Source organism: Erythrolamprus reginae, chromosome 1 (genome assembly GCF_031021105.1).
Source record: "Erythrolamprus reginae isolate rEryReg1 chromosome 1, rEryReg1.hap1, whole genome shotgun sequence".
Taxonomy (NCBI): domain Eukaryota; kingdom Metazoa; phylum Chordata; class Lepidosauria; order Squamata; family Dipsadidae; genus Erythrolamprus; species Erythrolamprus reginae.
In genome coordinates, this window is record NC_091950.1 from 36,074,358 (window position 1) to 36,082,450 (window position 8,093).

An 8,093-nucleotide genomic window follows, 5' to 3' on the forward strand; every position below is an offset into this window, starting at 1 on the left:
AATCGAGTCTACGGAGAGGGGCGGCTTACAAATCCAATAAATTATTATTATTGTTGTTGTTGTTGTTGTTGTTGTTGTTGTTATTATTATTATTATTATTATTATTATTATTATTATTATTATTATTGCTTCTGGTCCTGCCCTTAGATGGCTTTGGAGAATAGGTCACTACTCTTCTCCATGACAGCCCCTCAAGTACTGGAAGACTGCTATCATATTCCCGCTAATCCTCTTAGTTATGCTAAACAGACCAGTTCCCTCAACTATTCATCATACAGTATGGTCTTCAGACCTCTGATCATCTTTGGTGCTTTTCTCTGGACTCTTTCTAGGGTCTCATCATCTATTTTGTATTGAGCTGACCAGAATTGGACAAATTACTCTAAGTGTGGTCTCTTCAGTGCAGTGAAGGGCTTGGTTTGGAGAACGGAGGATCAGTTTGGATCTAATAACTTTAGGCAAAGAGAGGAGCATTTTTCAGACTGTTTATTAAATGTCAGCAAAGGAGAAAATACAAAAAAAGCAAGAAAAGAAGGATTATTTGCAGCTGGCTGAAGCGTAGACATCAGAGAGTTATTGTTGATGGCGAGTATTCTGAGCAGAGACAGGTTACAAGCGGTGTGCCACAAGGGTCTGTTCTGGGTCCTATTCTTTTTAATATGTTTATGAGTGACATAGGGGAAGGTTTGGTAGGGAAGGTTTGCCTATTTGCCGATGACTCTAAAGTGTGCAATAGGGTTGATATTCCTGGAGGCATCTATAATATGGTAAATGATTTAGCTTTACTAGATAAATGGTGAAAGCAATGGAAACTGCAGTTTAATGTTTCCAAATGTAAAATAATGCACTTGGGGAAAAGGAATCCTCAATCTGAGTATTGTATTGGCAGTTCTGTGTTAGCAAAAACTTCAAAGAAAAGGATTTAGGGGTAGTGTTTACTGACAGTCTCAAAATGGGTGAACAGTGCAGTCAGGCGATAGGGAAAGCAAGTAGGATGCTTGGCTGCATAGCTAGAGGTATAACAAGCAGGAAGAGGGAGATTATGATCCCGCTATATAGAGTGCTGGTGAGACCACATTTGGAATACTGTGTTCAGTTCTGGAGACCTCACCTACAAAAAGATATTGACAAAATTGAACGGGTCCAAAGACGGGCTAGAAAAATGGTGGAAGGTCTTAAGCATAAAACGTATCAGGAAAGACTTAATGAACTCAATCTGTATAGTCTGGAGGACAGAAGGAAAAGGGGGGACATGATCAAAACATTTAAATATGTGAAAGGGTTGAATAAGGTTCAGGAGGGAAGTGTTTTTAATAGGAAAGTGAACACAAGAACAAGGGGACAAAATCTGAAGTTAGTTGGGGGAAAGATCAAAAGCAACATGAGAAAATATTATTTTACTGAAAGAGTAGTAGATCCTTGGAACAAACTTCCAGCAGACGTGGTAGATAAATCCACAGTAACTGAATTTAAACATGCCTGGGATAAACATATATCCATCCTAAGATAAAATACAGAAAATAGTATGAGGAAAGACATGATGGACCATGAGGTCTTTTTCTGCCGTCAGACTTCTATGTTTCTATGTTTCTATGATTATGAAAATAAGAGATTAAAGAAAAAACAACATCAATGAGCGAAGAAAAAGAAAAAAGAGGGGAAAGGAGAAAAAAAGAATAACTTCCCACTTCCATTGGTAATGATACAGGTATAATTTATATTAGCCTTTAGGTAGTTCAAGAGTTACGACCGGTTGCCTAGCAATTGTTCAATGTTATGATGGACTCTGAAAAAGGTACTTATAGCCCAGAGACAAAGTTCCAACACCTGCTCCCCTTCTGTCACATGATCCCATGATCATTTTGGCACACGACAAATGGACAGTACAGTGGTACCTCTACTTAAGAACCTAATTCGTTCTGTGACCAGGTTCTTAAGTAGAAAAGTTTGTAAGTAGAAGCGATTTTTCCCATAGGAATCAGTATAAAAGCAAATAATGCATGCAAAACCATTAGGAAAGAAATAAAAGCTCGGAATTTGGGTGGGAGGAGGAGGAGGAGGAAGAAGAGGAGGAGGACAGTCGCTGCTGAAGGAAGAAGGTGAAGTGAAGGGAATCAAAAAAATCCAAAACTCTAAGGCTTAAAAAAAACAAACTCTGAGGCGTGAGGAGGAGCACGTGCCTCCCATACACTGTGCCAGAGAGAAAAACCCAGGGGGAATGGCAGGAAACTGGCCGGGCCTTCATGCTGCTCTCAAATTTCCTGGGAAATTTTTCCGGGCTTGGGTTCTTAAGTAGAAAATGGTTCTTAAGAAGAGGCAAAAAAATCTTAAACACCCGTTTCTTGTCTAGAAAAGTTCTTAAGTAGAGGCGATCTTAGGTAGAGGTATCACTGTATGTGTAGCATCTCATAGTCACATATCTGTTTGAATTCTGAAGTCCCAAAACAGTTTCATTTTCTATCACTTTGTCTATTCAGTGGTCCCAGCGGTTCTTATTTCATTTATTAAATGTATTTGCTACTCATCTCACTGTGGGCTTTACTCTGGGGGTCTATTGGCAATTCTTGCTTGCAAGCAAGTAATAGAAAACCACGCAGATTTTCCAATGCTGCTATTGCTGCTTTATTATTTTTATTGGAACAAACATCCAGCATACGTGGTTGGTAAATCCACAGTAACTGAATTTAAACATGCCTGGGATAAACATATATCCATCCTAAGATAAAAATACAGGAAATAGTATAAGGGCAGACTAGATGGACCATGAGGTCTTTTTCTGCGGTCAGACTTCTATGTTTCTATGTTTATATTACAATGTTCCCTCGATTTTCACGGGTTCGAACTTCGCGAAACGTCTATACCACGGTTTTTCTAAAATATTAATTAAAAAATACTTCACTGTTTTTTCCGCTATACCACGGTTTTTCCCGCCCGATGACATCATATGTCATTGCCAAACTTTTGTCTGCCTTTAAAAAACATTTTTTTAAATAAACTTTAATAAATAAACATGGTGAGTAATAATCTAAATGGTTGCTAAGGGAATGGGAAATTGTAATTTAGGAGCTTAAAGTGTTAAGGGAAGGCTTGGGATACCTTTCATAGCCAAAAATAGTGTATTTACTTCCACATCTCTACTTTGCGGATATTCGACTTTCGCGGGCGGTCTCAGAACGCATCCCCTGCGAAAATCGAGGGAACACTTATTTGCTACATTAATTCAATCGATTCTTTATTGCGGTCCTTAGACCAGACTAGCTGCCTTTGTTATCTCCACTACAAATTAATGAATGCAAATTTATAAAACTCAGGAAATTCCACGGGTTCAGCTGCTCGTATGGTACACTCAGTTTCTTCTAAGTTACAAAAGACGCTGCCGTCTGGCCACTTTCGGAGGATTCCGGGAAGATGATAGCAAGCGTGCAGTACTGAGATAATACGGCTGGCCTCCTTTAGAGAGGCTTTGAAAGAGTTGTTGAAGCAATGTATCCAAAACACTTTGAAAATTCAGAGAAGAACTGGGTGCGCGGTATTCTTCTGGAATACACTCAAGCCTCTCCGTTCTTGGCTCCTTCCCTTTCCCCTCCCTCCTTTCCCACTGAATGGGCTTTCTAAAATTGATATTTTACAAGGAACACAAACCCTGAGAACAGATGTTCTAGGACAGATCCTCCGTTCCGTCCCTAGAACTGCACAGTACAAACAGAACAGCTATTAAGACACTGCTTTTCATCTCTGTCTATTTTGAGCCCTCCAATATGATATGCTATTATCATCGCCATCATTACTTTATTCAAACTGTTTGATGTTGATTTAAGCTGACCTGGGATTTAACAGGCAGCATAAAACAATTATGATTTCATTAGCTGCAATTTGACTTTCTGTCTTTCTGGCCAGGCGTGTTTCTGAAAGCTTTCATTGGCTGAGAGAGTCCAGCTTTTCAGAAAGGCACTTGTAACAACTCAGCTCTGGGACTGCAGGCTTCCAGATGCTGATTTATTATTATTATTATTGTTGTTGTTGTTAACATAGAAACATAGAAGACTGACGGCAGAAAAAGACCTCATGATCCATCTAGTCTGCCCTTATACTATTTCCTGTATTTTATCTTAGGATGGATATATGTTTATCCCAGGCATGTTTAAATTCAGTTACTGTGGATTTACCAACCACGTCTGCTGGAAGTTTGTTCCAAGCATCTACTACTCTTTCAGTAAAATAATATTTTCTCATGTTGCTTTTGATCTTTCCCTCAACTAACTTCAGATTGTGTTCCCTTGTTCTTGTGTTCACTTTCCTATTAAAAACACTTCCCTCCTGGACCTTATTTAACCCTTTGACATATTTAAATGTTTCGATCATGTCCCCCCCTTTTCCTTCTGTCCTCCAGACTATACAGATTGAGTTCATTAAGTCTTTCCTGATACGTTTTATGCTTAAGACCTTCCACCATTCTTGTACCCCGTCTTTGGACCAGTTCAATTTTGTCAATATTTTTGTAGGTGGGGTCTCCAGAACTGAACACAGTATTCCAAATGTGGTCTCACCAGCGCTCTATATAGCAGGATCACAATCTTGTTGTTGTTGTTGTTGTTGTTATTGTCATCGTTGTTGTTGTTATTGTTATTGTTATTTATCAGATTTGTATGCCGCCCTTCTCCGAAGACTCATCCATTCATTGTAAACTTTTATTTATTTTTTAATCTTATTTATTTATTTTGTCAAATATGGATTGGTAGTATACAGTGATCCCTCGTTTTTCGCGGAGGATGCGTTCCAAAACCACCCGTGAAAAATGAATTTCCGTGAAATAGAAGAAAGATATTTTTTATGTATTTAATTACTTTTTGGACTTTTAAAACCCACCCTTTGCATTAAACAGTCATTCTATAATGTTTCTCAGCTGGAACTACATGTGATATCCTACCAGTTTCTTTAATACAGTACAGTAGTACTGTAGAAGAATTCTATGAATTTTTAATGGATTTAAAAATTTTAATGGATTTAATGTATTTAAGCTCCCTTTGAAAACCCGTGAAATAGCGAATCTGTGAAAGATGAACCATGAAGTAGCGAGGGATTACTGTACATAGATATAATATTGATTGATATTAATTTTATCAATACCAACAAAAAGATATTGATAAAATTGAACGGGTCCAAAGACGGGCTACAAGAATGGTGGAAGGTCTTAAGCATAAAACGTATCAGGAAGGACTTAATGAACTCAATCTGTATAGTCTGGAGGACAGAAGGAAAAGGGGGGACATGATCAAAACATTTAAATATGTTAAAGGGTTAAATAAGATTCAGAATGGAAGTGTTTTTAATAGAAAAGTGAATACAAGAACAAGGGGACACAATCTGAGGTTAGTTGGGGGAAAGATCAGAAGCAACATGAGAAAATATCATTATTTTTACTGAAATAATATTATTTTACTGAAAAAGTAGTAGATGCTTGGAACAAACATCCAGCAGACATGTTAATAAAGCCATAGTAACTGAATTTAAACATACCGGGATAAACATATATCCGTCCTAAGATAAAATACAGGAAATAGTATAAGGGCAGGTTAGATGGACCATGAGGACTTTTTCTGCCGTCAATCTTCTATGCTTCTATGATTGATTTCACCAACCAATCAAATCATTAAAACACAGCCACCTAATTTATTTGCAACATTTGAACCAGAACTCCACCCCCACCACCATAGTTCCCTCTAAGCTGAGCAGTGAGCAATCGCTCACTTAAAAATCATCATCAACTCAGAGTTTTCCAAACCTGCCCAGAAGCCGAGAGGGAAAGAGTGAGAGGGAAGGAGAGAGAGAGGAAGAGAGAGAAACAGATAGAAAAAAGAGAGGAAGGAAAAGAGAAAGAAAAAGAATGAGAGTAAGGAAGAGAGAAAGAAAATCAAAATCTAGTTTGAAACTAGCTCAACTATTTAAGTGGCATTTTGATATTGATAGAGTTGCCCTATTATGAGCTCACTGTTATAGACACACAGTACAGTATTTTATTTTGAAATTCTTTGAGGCAAAACAGGGTGGGTTTTTTATTTGTTTTATTTATTTACTTACTTACTTACTTACTTACTTACTTACTTACTTACTTACTTACTTACTTACTTACTTACTTATTTAATATTTCTGTGCCGCCCAGTCCCAAAGGGACTGCCGCTCAGACACTATACTTTTCCGCCCACCCCCCAAAAAAATTAGAGGGAACACTGCCCACCACTATTTATAAAGAAAAAACAACAGTTGCAAACAAACCATACTCAAAATAGCACGATGCCAATAACCTCAGCCTGATGATGGTGAAAGTGATTTCGCTGAAACGTTGCAAAGACACTCAAAATATTACACGGGGAAAAACCCAAATTGATAACAATCTACAGATATAACATTATTTATATACATGATATCAGTAAGAGAGAAACATTAAGACAGGGGACGGAAGGCACGCTGGTGCATTTATGCATGCCCCTTAGTGACCTGTTAGGAGTTGGGAGAGGTCAGCAGTAGATAGTCTAAGGGTAAGGTTTTGGGGGTTAGGTGACAAAACTGCATAGTCAGGTTGTGAGTTCTATGAATTAACTACTCAGTTACTGAAGTCGTATTTCCCGCAGTCGAGTTTGGAGCGGCTTACTTTAACTTCATATCTGTTGTGTGCTCGTGTGTTGTTGCGGTTGAAACTGAAGTAGTTGTTGACAGGAAGGATGTTGTAGCAGATGATTTTATGGGCTATGCTTAGGCCGTGTTTAAGGCAACGTAGATCTAAGCTTTCTAAAGCTAGGATTGTAAGTCTAGGGTATTCTGTTGCAAGTGGAGGAGTGGAGGGCTCTTCTAGTAAAGTATCTCAGGACATTTTCTAGAGTGTTTATGTCCGAAATGCGGTGTGAGTTCCAGACAGATGAACTGTATTCAAGGAAGCCGATGCAAGTATGAAACAGCTAAAGAAAGGCTTGCAAAAGTGATGCAGGAAAATGTATTTATTTATTTGTTAAATTTATATGTTACCCGTCCAGTGAAAGGCTACCAAACATTTTACTACCACATTGTGGTAGGATTATGCAGGATGCCCTTCCAGGGTGGCGCAGCAGGTAGAGTGCTGCACTGCAGGCCACTGAAGCTGACTGTAGATCTGTGGGTGAGAGGTTCAAATCTCATCACCGGCTCAAGGTTGACTCAGCCTTCCATCCTTCCAAGGTGGGTAAAATGAGGACCCGGATTGTGGGGGCAATACGCTGGCTCTGTTAAAAAGTGCTATTGCTAACATGTTGTAAGCCATCCCGAGTCTAAGGAGAAGGGCGGCATAAAAATTGAATGAATGAATGCATGAATGCATGAATGCACGAATGCACGAATGCACGAATGCACGAATGCACGAATGCACGAATGCACGAATGCACGAATGCACGAATGCACGAATGCACGAATGCATGAATGAATAAATGGGGGAGTTGAGACACCTTTCCCCCAGGCTCTTTTACACTTTGTTTTATGTTTTATGTTTGCTATGAATGTGTTGTTTGGTTTTTTAAATAATGATAGGTTTTAATATGTTTTTTAATATTAGATTTGTTCTACTATAATATTGTTTTCATTATTGTTGTGAGCCGCCCCGAGTCTTCGGAGATGGGCAGCATACAAATCTAATAAATTATTATTAATTATTATAAATAAATAAATAAATAAATAAATAAATAAATAAATAAACAAAATAAAACAAACAAACAAACAAACAAACAAATAAATAAATAAATATTCTTTCAGCATCTTTCAGTGCAAATTGGGTGCTCTGGGATGGAGTTCCTTTTTCGCTACCCCACTGCGATCCTCCCCCATCTGGGAAGTAGCCCACCTCTGCACCCATCTCATTATCAAGCATCTATGGGTATTTGATACATGATTATAGATTACCAGAGTTGGAAGGGACCTTGTGGGCAGCAGTGGGCTACTAGCTGGAATGCTAAATTGTGCTTGCCGCTGCGGCTCGTAAGTGCTTACAGGGCCAGTGTGATTTTGCTTCTGCACCTGTGGAGGTAGCAAAATCACGCACAGAGCCGCAGGTGCACCCGAAACACATTTAG